The 20,873-nt window shown below is 40.8% G+C and overlaps 1 pseudogene; it reads right to left on the bottom strand.

Moving 5' to 3' along the window:
* Nucleotides 1–15,330: 15,330 nt before the first annotated feature.
* On the bottom strand, nt 15,331–17,253 carry LOC114623818 (annotated as a pseudogene).
* Nucleotides 17,254–20,873: the final 3,620 nt, after the last annotated feature.

Here is a 20,873-nt window from a genome sequence, read left to right as displayed (position 1 = left end):
ACAAGTTGCCTACATGAATCCAGGATTTATGCACAAGTATCCACAACATTAGCATTCTTCAGTTAAATCATAACAACTGAAATATCCCAAAAGAGATCAGGATGATAAAGGGTTAAGCATTGGGCTCAATCTTATAAGCAAAAATTAGGGAGAAAAATGTCATTTGTTATTCTTTGTCTCTCACTAATTTTATTCTTGAGATTATAATATAATTACATTTCTCCCTTACCTTTCTCTCTAACCATGCTATATGTCCCTTTCCACTTTCCTCAAAATTTATGGCCTATTTTCAGTAATTGTTTTTGCATGCATATATATGTATGCATATAACCTGTTCTGTCGATATAATTTTACTTGCATGTATGTTTTCAGGTCTTATGATTTGGCAACAGACAAACAAGTGGGTGTGCTCTTTCCTGAGAGAAGGCCACCTCTCCTGGATTTGCTTTCTTCAGCTGCCTAAAGATTTCTGTGTAGGGTTTAAGTGGTCTTGTCCATTTGCATGTCCATTGGTGTTCTTGTTCAGCTCATGTTTGGGCAGTCATATTAGTGAGACTTTATGGGTGTACCTCCTGATGTTACTAATAGACAAAACATCAAAACAAAGGCCCCTGACCCTCTGGGTCTTATAATCCTCTCATCCCCTCTTCCGTAGTGTTCCCTAACTTTAAGTGTGGAGGTATTTTATAGTAATATCCATTTGAGATAGGCTTCACAACTCTTCATTTTGATTGCTTGTGGTTTTTGTAGTAGTCTTCATCGGTTGCAAAGGGAAATTTCCTTGATGACACTGAAGACTATATATATATTTGTGGATATAAGGACAAATGTTTATAGATTGTTGTTAAGTATTGTGCTGGTTTAATAAGTTAGTCATTGTAGATTTTCCTCCAATGACCATGATTTCACTAGCACTGAGTTTACTAGGTTTCTAGTACTGGGCATGGCTTCCTTTTTGTTGAGTAAGTTTTAAGTCAAATTAGAGAGCTATTGGTTACCAACAAGGAGTACATACCATTTCTACACCCTTAGAGTTACAATGTCATGTGGGTTATTGATGTTGTTCATAGGCATCATAGCTGAGTAGGACTGCTGTCTCCCTCCTTCTTTTGAAAGCTTTCATAGAGCCTTATGGTAACATGAAAGGTAGTCTTCAGCTAGGAGTTGCTCAGATTAGTTCAATTTCAAGAGTCTCTGAGTCCTGTTTCTGAAGTACGTTGTATCTTCAGCAATAGGTATTTCCACATCCATGTGGGTGAGTAACCAAGGGCATTGGCAATAGGCTGTATGTTTTGGAAATCTTTTGGACATCCCTGGCCAACAACTGAAAAGAGGGCTTTTTATATCTGATATTAGGGTTTTTTTTTAAGTGGTCTGTGGATCATGGAGAAAGCGCCATCAGACTAGACAAGAAAGTTCATTAAAAGGTAAATAGCTAATTGTTTGATTCCTTGTGGCTTTTCAGGCATCCTGTTACTCTAGCCTCTTATTTCTGTATTTACCTCCTTTCTTCCCCCTAAAGAGCTCCCTTTTTCTATTTTCTGTGTATATGTGTCTTAGGTACCCATACTTTCGAACATCTGCAAGTTGTAGAATGTGGCACTTAGGGATTAGGGAGTAACAGCAAATTTCAATTTGAGCATATGTTTAATTGTTAATAATATTTATTTTTTAAAATTATTTAGTTTATTTACATCTCAAACATTGTTCCCCCATTGGCCTGTCCATCATAGAGTCACTCTCCCAACTCCTTCTGATTCTCCTCTGAAAGGGTGCACCATCCCCCCCACCCCCAACCCCCACATCCCCACCCCTCGCCGATATCACCCTATCCTGGCACATTAAGTATCTGCCAGATTGTGCACATTTTCTCCCACTGAGGCCAGACAGGGTATCCATGAAGATTGAGCTACCTGTCTGCTACATATTTGTGTATGTGGGGACCTCTGTCTAGCCTCTTTATGCTCTTTGGCTGGTGGGTCAGATTCTGAGAGCACACAGGGGCCCAGGTTTGCTGATTGTGTTGGGCTTCTTGTGTGGTTTCCATCTACATAAGGACCTTCAATCTTTCCCCCAACTCTTCCACAAGTATCCCCAAGTTCTGTCTAATGTTTGGCTGTGGGTATCTGTGTCTGTTTCAGTCCACTACTGAGTAGAGCCTCTCAGAGGACAGTTATGCTAGGCTCCTGTTTACAAGCATAACCAATTATCAATAATTTCAGGGTGCTTTTCCATGGGATGGCTTTTGAGTTGGGTCAGTAATTGGTTGGCCTTTCCTTTAGTCTCTGATCCATCCCTTTATTATTTTAGGCAGGACAAACTTTGAGTCATAGTGAGTCTTGTCTGGCTATAGGAGGTGGCCTCTTTAGGATTCATGTCCCCACTGTTAGTCATCTCATCTCAGGTCACCTGCATTGAATCCTGGAAGCCTCTCCTATCCCACATCTCTGGGACTTCCTAGAGATTTCCTCTCCCCAACACTGCTGGCAGATACAGATTATCATTCATTTTCTTGACACACTGGGCCTCGCTCCCTTTTCTCCAGCACCTGATAGTGCCTACTCATTCCTCTCCCTGTCCTTTCCTCCTCAGAGTTCCCTTCCTCCCTCTGCCTCCAATAACTAACTTATTCCCCCTTCTAAGTGAGATTCAAGCAAGCATCCTCCTTTGGGCCTTGCTTCTTGTTTAACTTCTTTGCATCTGTGGGGTATATCATGGGTTTTTTTTGTTTTTGTTTTTGTTTTGTTTTGTTATGTTTTTTTGTACTTGATGGCGAATATCCACTATTAAGTGAATACATACCATGCATGTCCTTTTGGGTCTGAGTTACCTCACTTAGGAAGGTATTTTTTAGTTCTACTCATTTTTATGCAAAACTCACGATATCCTTGATTTTAAATAGCCGTATAGTATTCCATTGTGAAAATAAACATTTTCTGTTATCCATTCTTTGGTTGAGGGAAATGTGGGTTGTTTCCAGTTTCTGTTACAAATAGAGCTTCTGTGAAAACAGTGGAGCACATGTTCTTGGGGAATAGTAGAACACATATGAAGGATATGTGCAGGATTTCTGGGTCTTCAGGTAGAACTATTTCAAATTTTCTGAGAAACTGCTGGAATAATTTCCAGAGTGATTGTACAAGTTTACAGTTCAACCAGAAATGGAGGAGGGTTCCCCTTTCTCTACCTCCTCACCAGTATGTGCTATTCCTTGAGTTTTTCATTTTAACCATTCTCATTGGTGTAAGGTGGAATCTCAAGGTCATTTGCATTTCCCTGATGACTAAGGATGTTGAACATTTCTGTAAGTGCTTCTCAGCCATTTGAGATTTCTTTGTTGAGAATTCTCTGTTTAGCTCTGTACTTCATTTTTAAATTGGGTTGTTTTGTTTCTGGAGTCTAATTTCTTGAGTTCTTTATATATTTTGGATATTAGCCCTCTATCTCATGTGAAGTTAGTGAAGACAGTTTTCCAACTTGTATGCTGCCATTTGTCCTGTTGACAGTGCCCTTTGTCTTACAGAAGATTTTCAGTTTTATGAGGTCCCATTTATCAATTGTTGACCTTTGAACCTGAGCCATTGGTGTTCTGTTCAGAAAATTATCCCATGTACCAATGTATTCAAGGCTCTTTCCTTCTTTCTGTTCTATTAGATTTAGTGTATCCAGTTTTACATTGAGGTCTTTGATCCACTTGAACTTGAATCTTGTGGAAGGTGATAAATACTACTCTATCTGCATTCTTCTACACGCAGATATCCAGTTAGACAATTATCATTTGTTGAAGATGCTTTATTTTTCTACTATATTATTTTGGCTTCTTTGTCGAAAGTCAAGTGCTCAATTGTGTCTGGGTTTACTTGTGGGTCTTTGATTCTACTCCATTGATCAACCTTTCAGTGTCTCTACCAGTACCATGCAGTTTTCATCACTATTTGTTTATAGCATAGCTTGAAGTCTGGGATAGTGATTCCTACAGAGGTTATTTTATTGTTCAGAATTGTTTTGGCTATCTTAGGATTTTTGTTTTTCCATATGAAGTTGAGAATTGCTCTTTCATGGTCTGCAAACAATTGTGTTGGAATTTTGATGGGGATTGCATTAAATCTACATATTTAATCAATTTCTTTCTTCAGGGACTTGAAGATCTTGGTTTTTTTTGCTTTTACTTGCTTAGTTAGATTTACACCAAGATATATTATATTATTTGTGGCTATTGTGAAGGGTGATGTTTCCCTAATTTCTTTCTCTGTCCATTTATCATTTGTATAAAGAAGGGCTACTAATTTCTTTGAGTTAATTTTATTGACTTTGTCAATTTGTATACTATCTCTGTGCCTTTTAGTTAGCTTGCCTAAGGGTTCGTCTATCTTGTTGATTTTCTCAACTACTAGTTCTTGGATTTGTTGATTCTCTTCGTTTTGTTTCTAATTCATTGATTTCAGCCCTGTGTTTGATTATTCTTTCCTCCCTATTCATCTTGGGTGTGTTTGCTTCTTTTTGTTCTAGAGATTTCAGTTGCGCTGTTAAGTCACTAGTATGGGATCTCCACAATTTCCTTATGAAGGCACTTAGTGCTATGAACTTTCCTATAGGACTCCTTTCATTGACTTCCATAAGTTTGGTTATGCTGTGGCTTAATTTTCTTTGTGTCCAGTTATATGATCAATTTTGGAGAAAGTTCTCTGAGGTGCAGAGAAGGTATATTTGTTTGTGTTTGCATGAAAGGTTCTGTAGATGTCTGTTAAATCCATTTGGTTCATAACATCTGTTAATTTCATTGTTTGTTTGTGTAGTTTCAGTCTTGGTGACATGCCCAGTGGTGAGAGTGGGGTGTTGAAGTCCCCCACTTTTATGGTGTAAGGTTAGATGCATAATTTGAGACTTAGTTAATACTATTTAATAGATTTGGTTGTCATTGTATTTGTGGCATAGATGCTCAGAATTGAGACTATCTTGTGGAGTTTTCCTTTGATTAGTACGAAGTGTGCTTACCCATCTGTTTTTATTTCTTTTGGTTGAAAGTCTCCTTTATTAGATATTAGAATGGCTACTCCAGCTTGTTTCTCCTGGTTGTTTGCTTGGAAAAAAACTTTTTTCAGCCCTTTACTCTGAGGTAGTGTCTAATTTTTGCTGCTGAGCTATGCTTTCTGTATACAGAATGATTGATCCTGTTTACATATCCATTTTGTTAGCCTGTGTTTTTTTATTGGTAAACTGAGTCCATTGACTTTGAGAGATACTAATTACTAACGATTGTTATTTCTTGTGGTTTTAATGTTGTTGTTGATACTATAGGGGTGTGTGTGTGTGTGTGTGTGTTTCTCTTCTTTTGATTTTGGTGTGCGATGATTTCATTTTTGTGTTTGACCAGATGTAGTTACTGTCCTTACGATGGAGTTTTCCTTTTAGTGTCCTCTCTAGGGACGTATTAGTAGAAAGATACTGTTTAAATTTGGTTTTGTCATAGAATATCTTGGTTTCTCCATATACGGTGATTGAATATTTTGTTGTGTATTGCCATCTCTGCTGACAGTTGTGGTTTCTTACAGTTCACTTTTAGAGTCTCTGTTGAGACAGGTATTAATTCTGATAGGTCTGCCTTCATGTTACCTGGTTTTGTTTTTTCTTTTTCTCTTTCTCTCTCTCTCTCTCTCTCTCTCTCTCTCTCTCTCTCTCTCTCTCTTCCTTTCTTCCTTCCTTCCTCCCTCCCTCCCTCCCTCCCTCCCTCCCTCCCTTCCTTCCTTCCTTCCTTCCTTCCTTCCTTCCTTCCTTCCTTTCTTTCTTTGCTTTCAGATTTTAAATATTCTTTCTTTGTTCTGTACATTTAGTGTTTTGCTAATTATGTGGCAAAAGGCTCTTCTTTTTTGCTCTAATCTATTTTCTTCTTGTACATTTATAGCCATCCCTTTCTTTAGGTTAAGGTAGTTTTGTTTTTAGATTTTGTTGAAGTTCTTTTCTGTTTTTTTGAACTGAGAATCTTCACCATTTTCTGTTCCTGTTATTCTCAGGATTGGTCTTTTCAGAGTGTCCCAAAGTTGCTGGATATTTTAAGTTAGAAACTTCTTACATTTGGTACTTTTTTGATTGATATATTTATTCCTTCTGTAGTATCTTCTACATGCAAGATTCTTTGTTCCATCTCTTATATTCTGTTGTTAATGCTTGTGTCTATAGTTCCTGTCTATTTCCTACCTTTTTCATCTCCACACTTGCCTTTATTCATGTTTTATTTATTGCTTCTATTTCCATTTTTATGTCTTATACTGTTTTATTTATTTCCTTGGCCTGTTTGATTGTATTTTCCTGTATTTCTTTAAGGGACTTACTTGTTTCCTCTTTAAGTCTCTGGCAACTTCATGAGATGTGATTTAAGGTCACAGTCTTCCTCTTCAGGTGTTTTACAATATACAGGACTTGTTGTAATAGGAGAGCTAGGATACGATGGTACCATATTGTTGATTGGCATTTTTGATTCGGTTCTTGTGTTTGCCTCTTGCCATCTAGTTGTCTGTGGTGTTGGTTTGTCTGTCTGAGTGATCCACATTTAAGTAGGCCTCCTGGGAGGCATGGGTGCTGTGTGCCTTGGGGTTGAGCATGCCTCCTGGGGTGAAGGGATTGCTGTGGTATAGGGCACAAAGTGCTGCTCCATGACTAACCCAAATGAAGACATGGACAGGAAGGAAGATAGATCTCTTACTGGGTGAGGCAGAACTCAGTGCTGTTAGGCTTGCTAAGACTCCTACAGGTTTGTGTATTGGGGTAAGGAGGTGGGGGTGTCTCACCTGTGTGCATTAGGTTAGAGACAGCCACTTGGGAGGCAGGCAGGGCTGTCTTTTTATCGTTTTTAGATGCAGAGAAATATTAGTCTTAAGAGGAGAACATTGTTTGCCCTTTTCTAAAAATAGACTTTTCCTTCTGTCTAGAATATATTACCACATACCATAGTGATATTTTCTTGTTCTCATTTATAAAGATCTAAAATTTACCTGCCAACAGAGTTGATCAATATTGACTACTTTGCCCACCCCCATGTCTGATGTCTTATTTCACTTCATTTCTGCAAGGTGCATTCATGTCTGTTTCATTTTTATTGTCATGTTCAATGTATGACCTTTTCATAACATATTAATGCATTTTAGGATTAACAAATATTTTATTTGGAATATATTGCATCCAAGGACCATAATGTATATTTTTGTCCACATGGATAATTACATGTAATTATTCCTCCATACAAGATTTCTTAATATAGGCAATTTTGTACAAGTTTAGTTAAAATTATATTCTAATAGCAGAGTGCAAAGATAGGTCTACCAGAATGGGCAAATAAAACATATTGAAAACTTGATAATTGCTAACTGTATAGAAATATATTGATTCATCTATTTTATTCTCATTGAAAATAAAGTTCTTTATTTATTTATGTCTTTTTTTATTGATTATTTTGGAATCTCACATCATTTGTCAGAATTGTGCTCACTTCACAGGTTTCCCAAGTATGATTCCTTTCCCATGGCCTTTTCCTTCTCCCCCAGAAAAGAAGAAAAGGAAAAACATGTACATTTTGTGTGGTCCATATATTCACTGGAGAATGGTCAAATTCCCAGTGGCCAGTTCCTCAAGAGAAGCCTAGTCTTTCTACTCCTGTTTCTGCCCCAGAATCCATTAGCTGAGGAGAACTAGGCAGTGGTCAGAGGAGGGAAAAACCAGCTCTCCTGCACTCATGCTGTGCTGTAGTGCTGTCGTCCAGTGAAAGCCAGGGCCAGCTATTTTGCAAAGGGCTAGGCTACCTATATTATGCCTGTGGACAGTACCATGGCTTCAGGTGGCAACCCTGACCACAGCATTCACATAGGCTTCAGAGGTAATATGGCTGCAGACATTAGCTCAGCCTCTAGTCATATCAGGACTATTAGCCTACTTATGGTCTTCAGTGGCTACATGGACTACAAGCTTCAACATGGTCTCACATGGTTACACATGCTATTCACATTGGCATGGCTGCCTAAGGCAGCAACGCTCGAGTCCACCACTAAGGAATCAAAACTAGCCCAGGTTGCATACTTCCACATGTACTTTAGACTTTAGGTCTGGGATGGCAGCATGGACAATTGACACCAAAATGGCCTTTGATATCATGCAACACAGTGTTCCTGCAAGAACATCTAATCCAGGAAGTGAAGCTTTCCTCATTTTGGGCCTCAGTGGGTGCCCAGTTTCAGAGAGATCCTACATCCTAGCAGAGATTCTGGGATTGACTTTGTATTTGTGTAAGTTTTAGGCAAAAGAGCTTATGTTGTACACCATCTCACCAACATTGCTGGGCAATGACTGCATGTTGACCTCAGCCCTCTTGCTGGCTCTCTCTGTCACCCTTGTCCTGTCTCTATTTTTGCCTCTCCATTTTTCTACCTTTTCCATCTCTCCATCACATATTTGGTGTTAGTTTGGCCTCTTTCTGCCCAGGGCCATGGTTTCAGGGAAGCACTTGGGTGTGGCTTGGCCAACCATGAGCTGAGAAACTCCCCAAAATAAAGTTATTTTAAAATAATATATCAGATCACATATGAAAATTTAAATTTATAAAATTTATAAATTTATAAAATTTATCACCATATCCATTATGAATTTTGCATTACAGTGTTAAAGAATTTGTCTCTTGAGATCTTTAAAATTTACAAAGCATTTTCTTCCATTAATTTAAGTATAATTTTATTTAGATTATTTATTTATTCATTCATTCATTCATTCCCTTTACATCCTTTACATTCTGGTTGCAGCCTCCCCACCTTCTACTATCATTCCCATCCTCACTAATCCATCTCTGGATTACTCCATTCCCTTACCACCTGATCCTTGGGCATCCAGTTACAAGCAGGACTAAACACATCCTGTCCCACTGAGGCTCAACCAGGCAGTAAAGCTAAGGGAAAGATATATAGTGGCAGGGAACACAGTGCTAGAAAGCCTCACTCCAATGGTTAGGGGACCTGTCAGATTCAACATAGTTTTGAATGTGCCTTCATGACATAGTTTTGGCAGCAGAGGCACTGTCAACCTGAATAATGCACCTCTGGCTTTCTAGTATAAAGATGGCATTGCTCTTTATGCTTCTCTGCTTTGCCCTTTTCTATACCATATTGTCCTCAAATACAACTTCAGTAAAACTTTCTAGGAACGGGATTGAGGACATTACTAGAAAAGGGAATGGCTTTGATGTCTACAGGAACACAATCAGGCAACCCAGGAATAATGGGACAAGAGGTTCTGGATGTGGAGGTGAGTCAGGAGCCATAATGGGACAAGATAATAATTAGCAGGTGATCATCCTGAAATGGCTTGCCTTGGATTATTATATAATCTGAGACAAGTGATGCATTTTTCAGCAAGGCTGTAAGGAACTTACTTTAGGAAAGATTCCTGCTATTAATATGCTTTTCCTATTATTATCATTAAACACATGTAACAATCACTAAGCAATACCACACCCCTTTGAGGCAGACATCTGCAGATCCATGAAGATACACTGTCTTGTAGTGATGCTGTATAGACAAATAGATGACTTCTTAAGTCTTAATGATGATTCTATATGAATTCTTAAAATTATATCAATGATTATTATTAAGCTCTTTTATAGTGGGGCTGGTATTAGGTCCTTTCTGATAATCAAAACTCCAATGAGAACTCTGCCAGTTTCCCAAGTGTCACCAGTTAATTGCTCTTAGATAGTAACCAGACTTTCTCCTACTCAGAGCACATTCCAAAAGGTTGTAAAACAATTAACCAAAGGTCACTAATAGGGAATTCACGATTTATTATAGGTACTGGGACAGAAGATAAAATATTGCCTGGGTATATCTATACAAAATCTCACTATTTTTTTAGTTATAGTTTTAACCTTCAGTGAACCTGTGGAGCTAGACAGGTGATGAATGTTTAGCCAGATAATTACTCCTAATAGATATGCATGTAAACATTCTCTGTTGTAAACTTCTATTTCAATTTATTTTATTTTTATTTATTTATTTTTAAAGATTTATTTATTTATTATATATACAGTGTTCTGCCTTGCATGTATGCCTGCAGGCCAGAAGAGGGCATCAGATCCCATTACAGATGGTTGTGAGCCACCATGTGGTTGCTGGGAATTGAACTCAGGACCTCTGGAAGGGCAGTCAGTGCTCTTAACTGCTGAGCCATCTCTCCAGCACTCTATTTCAATTTATAATTTGATTTTTGGTGTGGACATGTGGTGAGCTTTGTAACATGTGACCATGTATTCTGAAAGATGTACAGGTACTAAGGACAAAGAGATGAGAGGCAGATAGAATAGAGATAGAATAGAAATTTTTACCTTTCCCCATTTAGAGTAGTATATAGAATATAATTTTTCCATCTTCCCAGATAGAAGTTTTCCTTTCCTCACTTAGAACCTTTTCACTTTTCTCCTTAGATAGCTTTCATAGGAAACTTTTAACAACATAGTAATAAATGCTATAACCACATCTCTAAGTGTCTTTTCTTCCTGCCACCTTAGACTAGCAGGCATAAGTTAGAGCCCAGCAGATCCTTCTGAGATAGTACAAAGGCTATTTTTTTTATTGGATGTTTTATTTACATTTCCTATATTGTCCCCTTACCCCATCCCCCACCACCCCCTCGGAACCCTCAATCCCCTCGCCCCTCCTCCTTCTTCTCTGTGGATGTAACCTCTATCTACCACCCCCACTCCCACCTCCCCACCCTCAAAATTCCCACCCCCTGGGGCATCCAGCCTTCATGAGGTCAAGGTTCTCTTCTTCCACCTATGCCCAGCAGGGCCCTCCACTTTTACATATTCAGCTGAAGCCCTGGATCCCCCCCTAAGTGCTCCCAGGCTGGTGGTTTAGACCCTGGGAGCTGTGGTTGGTTGGTATTGTTGCTCTCCTCATGGTCCCGTAAATCCTTTCAGCTCCTTCAGTCTTCACTCTAACTCCTCTATTGAGAACCCCATGATCAGTTCAATGGCTAGTTGTGAGCATCTGCCTCTGAATATGTCTGACTCTTGAAGGCCTCTGAGGAGATATCCATATCAGGCTCTTATCAGCATGCACTTCCTGTCTTCCACATCAGCATCTACCTTTGGTGATTGCACATAGGATAGATACTCAGGTGGAGTGGTCTTGAGACGGCCCCTCCTTCAGTTTCTGTCCCTCACTTTGTCTCCATATTTGCTCCCTTGAGTATTTTGTTGCTCCTTCTAAGAAGGACCGAATCACCCTCACTTGGTCTTCCTTCTTTATGGGCTTCATGTGGCCTGTGAGTTGCATCTTGGGCATTTCAAGGTTCTAGGCTAATATCCAATAATCAGTGAGTGAATACCATGTGTGTTCTTTTGTGATTGGCTTACCTCACTCAGGATGATAATTTCTAGTTCCATCCATTTACCTAGGAACCTCTCGAATTCATTGTTTTTAATAGCTGAGTAATACTCCATTGTGTAAATATACCACATTTTTTGAATCCATTCCTCAGTTGAAGGACATCTGGGTTCTTTCCAGCTCCTGGCTATTATAAATAAGGCTGGTATGAACATAGTTGAGCATATGTCCTTGTTATATGTTCAGCAAAGTGGCTGGTTATAAAATCAACTCAAACAAATCAGTAGCCTTCCTCTACATGAAAGATAAACAGACTGAAAAAGAAATTAGGGAAATGACACCCTTCACAATAGTTGCAAATAATATAAAATACCTTGGTGTGAATCTAACCAAGCAAGTGAAAGACCTGTATGACAAGAACTTCAAGTCTCTGAAGAAAGAAATTGAAGAAGATCTCAGAAGATGGAAAGATCTCCCATGCTCATGGATTGGCAGGATTAATATAATAAAAATGGCCATCTTGCCAAAAGCAATCTACAGATTCAATGCAATCCCCATTAAAATCCCAACTCAATTCTTCACAGAGTTAGAAAAGGAAATTCTCAAATTCATATGGAATAACAAAAAACCCAGGATAGCGAAAACTATTCTCAATAATAAAAGAACTTCTGGAGGAATTATCCCTGACCTCAAGCTGTACTACAGAGCAATAGTGATAAAAACTACCTGGTATTGGTACAGAGACAGGCAGGAAGATCAATGGAATAGAATTGAAGACCCAGAAATGAACCCACACTCCTATGGTCACTTGATCTTTGACAAAGGAGCTAAAACTGTCCAGTGGAAAAAGGACAGCATTTTCAACAAATGGTGCTGGTTCAACTGGAAGACAACATGTAGAAGAATGAAAATTGATCCATTCTTATCCCCTTGTACAAAGCTCAAGTCTAAGTGGATAAAGGACCTCCACATAAAACCAGATACACTGAATCTAGTAGAAGAGAAGGTGGGGAAAATCCTCGAATACTTGGGCACAGGGGAAAAGTTCCTGAACAGAACTCCAATGGCATATGCTCTAAGATCAAGAATTGACAAATGGGACTTCATAAAATTGCAAAGTTTCTGTAAGGCAAAGGACACTGTCAATAGGACAAAACGACAACCAACAAATTGGGAAAAGATCTTTACCAATCCTTCATCTGATAGAGGGCTAATATCCAATATATACAAAGAACTCAAGAAATTAGACTCCAGACAACCAAATTACCCTATTAAAAAATGGGGTATAGAGCTTAACAAAGAATTTTCAACGGAAGAAACTCGAATGGCCGAGAAGCATCTAAAGAAATGTTCAGCATCCTTAGTCGTCAGGGAAATGCAAATCTAAACAACCCTGAGATTCCATCTCACACCAGTCAGAATGGCTAAGATTAAAAACCCAGGTGATAGTAGATGCTGGCAAGGGTGTGGAGAAAGAGGAACACTCCTCCATTGTTGGTGGGACTGCAAGATGGTGCAACCACTTTGGAAATCAGTGTGGTGGTTCCTCAGAAAATTGGACATAGCATTACCCGAGGATCCAGCTATACCACTCCTAGGCATATACCCAGAAGGTACAAAGGCTATTTACTTAATCCTTTGCTATTTGGGGGCTGAGGTGATAAATACAAGAAACTGCAGTTTCTGGCCTCAGGATCACAGAAGGCAGGTCAGCTACAGTAGCATAGTAACATAGATAAGTAAACTTCTATTATACAGTAACCCTAAATACTCCATAAGACAAAGTCTTACCTCCCAGTGACACTCTTTCCCCTCCACTGCCTCAAGAAGAACCAAGAAGAAAACTTTATCCAACAAGCTGGGGCTGGCCCCCAGCAGAGGTGGGCTACATTAATTGTTCTCTGGAAAATTTTAGCCAATCATGATGATTAAGTTGTACCAAGAAATATTTGAAGCAGGAAATGGTTTTGAGAAACCTACAGTTTTAGTAGTTAAGAAAACTCAAGACGCTAAGAAAAGGAATACTAGGCCTGCATCACTAAGCACAGAGATGTCTATAGAAAATACAAGGGAAAAGCTGTAAGAAGAAATAGCTGGGTCTACTATATTAGTAAGAGCCCCCATATGAGGAAATCTCTCTCTCTCTCTCTCTCTCTCTCTCTCTCTCTCTCTCTCTCTGTCTCTCTCTCTCTCTCAAGTTAGAGCTCTTTCTTTATTCACAGAGTAAAGCACAGTGAGGTGGGAGGTTGAGAATCTCCATGGGGAACATCTGGCATTTCTGTCAGGTAGCTTTTTGTAGCTACCACACAGCTTGGTGAGAACACAAGCAGGTGGCCTAGCTTCACTGTTGAAACTGGCAGGGTGTATGATCTTTTTCTTTAATTTTTTTTTGTTGAATACTTTATTTATTTACATTTCAGGTGCCATCCCCTTTCCCCATTTCCCTTCCCTAGAAACCCTCTATCCCATCCCCCCTCCTCCTTTTTGCTTTTATACCATTTTAGTTACATCCAAGTATTAAAGTCAGTTCTGTGTTGAGGAACTAACAATGCAAACAGTCAAGGAACAAGCAAGACAATGAACACAAATAATCAAAGAACAATCAAGACAATAAACAAAATTCTATGAAAGCTCCCATGATCACTGTTTCTGAGGGCTTATCAGCATGACCAAAATATCTGAGCCAACTTCCCTGTGCTAGCCCAAAGTCATTTTTTATGTCTGAAGCCTACTTCTTGTTCTATCCTAAAGTTTATATTTCTGCCTGAAATTACTTCTTTGTTCTAGCCTAATGTCATATTCCTGCCTGAAGCCCACTTCCTTGTCCTTGGCCAATGTTATATTCCCGCCAAGCAGCCCATTTCCTTGTTCTTGGTCAATGTCAGATTTCTGCCAGGCAGCCCCAAAAGCTCTCCACCTCTGTCCCGTTTTATTTCATAAATAAGACTAAGCCTGTCTTAGGCCATTCTGCCAAGAATGCCTTCCTTATCCATCATGTAATATGCATTATCCAAAGCAATGCACTTATGTCTTAGGTTGGTAGGTAAGGATCTGTGCAGAATCTTACCTGTCCTTGGTTTTCCAGCCTGTAAATTTAATAATTGTCTGTGGGTCCATTTTCAGGTTCAAGCCATGTAATTTGGCTGCCAACATGTTGATGTGGTTAAAAACGAGCTTTAACATGAGGGGCAGGAATAAAAATATTTCTAGGACAAAAAAGGCTAGCATGATCAAGTTATATATGCCATTCTTGAAGTTTGACCAAAATAGAAATACTGACCTCAGGCCATGAGTAATTTTATTAGCAGTATCTGCCACACCAATGCTTAGCAGAGCAGCAGTCTTTAAATTCATAAGCTCACTATGCAAAGTCAGAACATCCAGAGAGGAGTTAGAATTATGCCAAATACACTGCAAGTGTCTTTAAACTTTTTCCTAATTATAATGACTACCACTATAAATTTTAGAACTAACATGAATCCAATGGTATTTGGCATGACACTTGAAATGGCTCCTTACTCTTAAACTCTGAACCTCCTTCCAATAATTTGAGTAGAAAAAAAGAGCATCAATCCATTGTTCCTAATGACTATCTAAATTCTCTTGTATATTCAACACATTAGTAACATTTTTTGATAAATAATTAATAAACGTAGCTGTCTTAACTTCTTGAGTCAAAGCAATTGCAGAAGCAGTGGTGCTAGCAATTAATGTATTTAAAGCTGTTATACCAGCAATAATCAAGCCCACTACCCTCTTGCTTCTTCTTAAAGGCTGACTCACTTCTGCCAGTACTTGCAAGCTTTTTTCAGAATACCAGGATTCTGTGATACTCAGGGTAATAAAATAAAATCTGGTTGATAGACCTTTGTAATTGACATGTTGGATTTCAACACACTAAGACAATTAGAAAGTGTACACTCAAAACAACTTACATTAAATACTGTAGAAGTTGTGTGGTCTTTAGTCAGGTCATCTCCAATTGTCTGATGAAAGCATCTAGCAGTTCCTGCTCTTTTGGTTCTCACTTAACCCTATAGGCCTTGCAGATGTCCTTCAGTGTAGGCACAGTGAGCTTGTCAGGTGTGCCCTTGACAAGATGGGCCTTCAGTTCTTCTTCTTCTTCTTTGTTGTTGTTGTTGTTGTTTTTTGAGACAGGGTTTCTCGGTATAGCCCTGGCTCTCCTGGAACTCACTCTGTAGATCACGCTGGCCTTGAACTCAGAAATCTGCCTGCCTCTGCCTCCCAAGTACTGGGATTAAAGGTCTGAGCCACCACTGTCCAGCTTCAGTTCTTACAACTCTACCTTGAGCTTGTTACTCGCAGAACTTTCATCATCTGATTTTCTCATGGCAACTCTTCTCTCCGAGGATTACCTCCGAGGCAGGTAGACAAGTTATTTAAACTCATCTGCCAGGGAGCCCAATCTTTTCTTTATTTCTTCCACCTTGGGCAGTGTGAGATCTACCACTTGCTCTGATTCCATCAGCTAGGGCCTCCACCTTCTAGAAGTGCTTCTGCAGCACTGGCTTCTAAAACCTGTCACTCCTGTATGTGAGGCAGAAGTTATGAAGAATGGCCTTCATCTTGTCTATCTGCTCGGGGTTAGCCATCACCTTCTTGATAAAGGGCAACTTCTGCTTGTCATTGGCATAAGGGAGAAAGACAAGCTGGAAACCTGCTGGAGTCACCTGAATATTCTTATCATCTAGCTCCTCTTCCTGTGGCACCAAAGGCACAAAATAAGGGGAGACGTTCTTTTGGTCTGTGTATCTACACACTACTGTGACCTCCTTCTCCACACACTTGGTGAGCAGAGCGCTGAACAAGGTTGAGTTCCCATTGACCAGGGACTCCTCTGGGCACACAAGCAGAGAGGGCCTCAGGTAGTGGTGCTTCTTTAGCATTACCATGGGTTTAAAGCCCATGAGAATCAAACCTGGCTCATCAAACCACTTCAGTTTCTCTGTCTCCTCTTTCTCCAGCACATAAATCAGAGACCACTTAGGCAGGAGCAGCCTGTGTTAACATTAAAAGTCCTTGTCTTGGTTTTCACTGGTTCATTTGTTTCTCTATAGAGCCTCACTGGAAAAGGCTTGCTAGTTTTCTGGACCAATTTATAAATGCTCACCATGAATACTATGTCTTTACCTAGCTTAAACTTTAACCTGGACAGTACTCCCTTTTTGGTCTCCTTGGCTTGGCCCTTCCTTAGCAGGTTTTCCAGCTTGACTCCTCAAAGTAAACCCCGAGGTCCTCATCCTCAGTGATACTGATGATGTCTCTGTAGAATAGGATACATCAAAGACCCCTTGCTTCTTCAGGTGCATGAAGTCAAGGAAAATCTCAGTGTCACATAGAGCTTTGGTCCTGGCCTGACTGGCTTTGGCATTGTCATTGCCATGGGGATCATCTTTATTGTTGAACATCATGATTCTTTTATGACTCATCTTGAACTAGACATTGCTGAGAGGTTGGCACTTCAATCAAAGACTAGTCACTCCCATAGCTAATTGTGTCTCGGAAATGTTTTTTCCCCTGTTGTCCCTTAAACTGATCATGCCCTAGCACCTGGGTTATCTAAATCTTGTAAGACATAAATACTTTTGAAATTCACTGAATTTTTATCTTTCTCCATACCATAGAACACCACTGCCAAGAGATCCCAATCACTGCTTATGATCTTACTGGTGTACAGACTGTGTATACACTGGATGTTCATATCAAAAGGTATGAGTTCATCTTCACCCTGAGATTTGAATATAGCCCTGAAGGAATCAACCAGAAAAATAAAACCATTTCTTCCTGAATATTTATATTCTCTACCTGTGTTGGAGCTCTGCTCCTCCTCTTCCTTGTCCTCAGTTTTATAGGATTCCCATTCTGACATGTTGGTTTGCCACTTAGCTGCAGGTGAGCAAACCACTTGGAGAAATTTCTAAAACCAAAAAGTTTGATTAAGAAATATTACAGGGGAAACATGGATGACACACACACACACACACACACACACACACACACATATATATATGATAAAAGAATGGGTAGAAGAGTTTGGTACCCATGAGTGGGGTTGTTGAATTTGTGAACTTACCGTCTTGGAAAGAATAAAACATATTGATTTGACCCCTTGGAATTGCCTGTGTAAGGAAATTAGGGTATAAGTTCTAAGATATAGAATTTGGGCTTGTGAAGGATGCCCAAGGAAAGCTGCAAGAGAAATTAATATTGCATATGTAAAAGAGTTTGAAAATCATTGTACAAATAGATATTTGGATCAGCTTAATAAAATGTTTTTGCAAATTTAGACAAGCTAAAATATTAACATTACCCTGACCCATTTAGTGTCGTGCAGTGCTCGCGCCTAGGGATCACGGGCTGATGGAACCGCTGCAGGATACCTGGATCGGCGGTGGCTGGCGTCAGCTCCAAGCCGGGCCAGCAGGGGTGGGCGAGCGGCCTCCGGGGTCGGGGGCGTGGAAGGAGCCAGAGGAGCCGGCCCAGGGCCTTCAGCAGCCGACGGGGCGGGGCTCGCTCCACAGCGGCCTCTGGTCGCCCGAAAACCGGAGCGGGACCTCCGTCCCAGCCCCCGAAAGCGAGAAAGTGTTATCAGCTTTTTTAATTCTCTCCTTCCGGGAGTCGCTCATGAGAGCCCACGGAAGAAAAGTGTCTCAGCTCTTTTAGTTCAGCTCGCTCTTCCGCTAAGGGGAGAGGAGAGCATTGTCCTTTGAAGTGCACGACTGGCGACTGGCGACTGGCGAGGGATCGCGAAAACACTTCGACAGCAGGAGACCTTGCACCACACAGCAGTAGTCGTTTAATTTGAGCTCTGGAATTATATATATACAGTTTCGGGGAAAGAACAGGTAGCCCCTATTGGTTTGGCTTGGGTGTTTGAGGATGCCTTATTTGCATGGAGGTGCTATCCTACGTGATAAGAGTCAAGGGTCTCTTTGTGGGAAGCGGAAGCTAAGAGGGCCATCAGCGTGGGAAATCTGATGCAACCTCCCGTCCTGTGACCCTTTCCAGGCCGAGGTTTCCGGGGCTTCGAAGATTTCTACCAAGCTTTCTGGCTTTCTCATAGCCCACTGCCCCACAATTTAGGACCTTTCTGTTCTTAAGCTAATGCTGTAACCATATGTTTATGCCCAGATCACCTGTGATTTGAAGGTTTTTCTGAGAGTTAAAAGTTAATGAGGTTTTTCAGGAAAAAATAATGGGCTTGAGAAAAAACAATGAAAAGGCTTTTGATTATGTATTATTGTAAAATAAGGAAGTGTATAACTAATAAAAGACTGAGGTGAGGATAGAACTAGAAAACATCACCCTGAATAAGGTAACACAGTCACAAAAGACCACACATGGTATGTACTTACTGATAAGTGGATATTAGAAAAAAATTCATAATTCCCATGATACAACTTATAGACATGTGAAGCTCAAAAAGAAGAAAGACCAAAGTGTGGATGCCTCAGCACTACTTAAAGAGGGAAAAATAATCACCATAGATAGAGGGTGGGAGGGACTTGGGAGGAAGAGAGGAGGGGGAGAGGAAAAAGGAGCAGGATCGGGTGTGAGAGGAGATGGGGGAGATGTACAGAGGATCAGGAAATTGAACAGAGTTGTGTAGCAATGGGGGATGAGGAACTGAGGGTAGCCACCAGATGACAGGAAAGCAAGAGACTCCCAGGACCCAGTGGGGATAATGTTAGCTGAAACACCCAACAAAGGGGAGAAAGAACCTTTAGAGACCATATCAAGAGGTTAGGTATGGCCCCTGGTTGAGGATGGGGTCATCCACTCTTCTCAAAATTTTAACCCAGATTTTTTCCTGTCTAACGGAAATACAGGGACAAAGAATGGGTGTAGCCAGTTAAGCATTCTTTCACAGACCCTCATCCTACTTGCAAAAGGTATTTAACCTCAAGCCTGCCCTGAAAACACAGGGTATAGCTTCATCCACTTTCCAGCATGACAATAAACATTTTAAGATACCCGACTACCTCACATCTTTGGGGCCTGCCATGGGGAACTGTGGAGATGGAACCACTGTCTAATCTCCCCCCTGAGGACCTCTCTGTGTTCTAGCGATGGAGGCCTGCCAAAGCAAGCAAACTAGCTGAACCAGCCATGACCCAGCCAAGCAAGTCACCTTGACCGTGAGTCTCATTTCCCACAGGGCACAGCTGGAGCTCATCTTCTTCTTCTACACCCTATTCAGCTGTGGGTGACTCTAGCTCATGTGCCCTGTCTCAACTCTTCCGAGGCCTCTCAATGGCACCTAGGAGCTCAAGGGTCTGAGACCAGTCAATCCCCTCCTACCTTCTTGCCTGGGAGTCCCCATCCCAGGAGCTCCGGCCCACATGGGACCTTAGACTGGGATCTCCCCATCCCCAGAGTGGAGCTCTCTGGTTTCCCATAGCCTGGCACTGTGTCGAGTGAACTCAGTTAAATTCTAGTGCTTCCACACCCTGAACTTTGTTTTCAGCTGCCTGTGGCAGCAGACACAGGTGACCCACAACTCAGTCCAATAGGACCCACACCCACGCTCAAGACACAGCCCCCACAGAGAGAGACACACACACAGAGAAACCTAAAAGCTGTCTCTGAGCACAGCTTCAGAACAGCAATGAGTCACCTGTCAGTTTGCTCCTGCATTTTAGCTTGAGTCTTCGATTTCACACTGATCAAACTGTCCTGTTTTTGAGAAGACTGAAATGATTGATGCTGGTTTTTGGTAGGGATCTACCTGAAGACCAAGTTGCATATCTGCTACTAATGTGTAAGGGGCCTAGGCCCAGCATGTGCATGTTCTTTGGTTGGTGGTTCATTCTGTTAACCCCTATGGCCCCAAGTTAATTTACCCTGTTGGTATTTTTATGGTGTCCTTGACCCCTTCTGCTCCCTTAATTCTATCACTTACTTTTCTACAAAATTCCCAGAACTCCAGTTGATGTTTGGCTGGGGGTCTTTGCATCTGTTTCCATTCTCTGCTGGTTGAAGCCTATAAGCAGACAGCTATGTTAGGATCCTGTCCACAAGCGTAGCAGAGTATCGTTAATAGTGTCAGGGATTGGCTTTCTTACATGGGATGCATCTCAAGTTGGGCTAGCCATTGGTTGGCTGTTTCCTCAGTCTGTGCTTCATCTTTATCCCTATGTATCTTGTAGGCAGGACAAATGTCGATTTGAAGATTTTGTGGGTGGATTGGTGTCTCCCTCCTTCCATTGGAAGTCCTGTCTAGCTACAGGAGGTGGCCGCTTCAGTCTCCATATCCCCCAATGGTAGGAATGTTAGTTAGTGCCACTCCCATAGACTCCAGGGATCATCCTCTGTTCCAGGTCTCCAGCTAATCCCAGAGATGTACTCTCTTTTTTTTTCTATTCTCAGTTCCAGCCCTTTGTACCTCCCCTTCCCACACCTGATTCCCATCTTTGTTCCCCTTATCACACAATCCCCACTCTGTTCCCTACTGCCATTCACCTCTGATGAATATTTTTTGGCCTTCTG

The sequence above is a fragment of the Grammomys surdaster genome, unplaced genomic scaffold, assembly GCF_004785775.1.
Source record: "Grammomys surdaster isolate TR1022 unplaced genomic scaffold, NIH_TR_1.0 202, whole genome shotgun sequence".
Taxonomy (NCBI): Eukaryota; Metazoa; Chordata; class Mammalia; order Rodentia; family Muridae; genus Grammomys; species Grammomys surdaster.
This window is presented reverse-complemented; position numbering and strand designations above follow the sequence as displayed.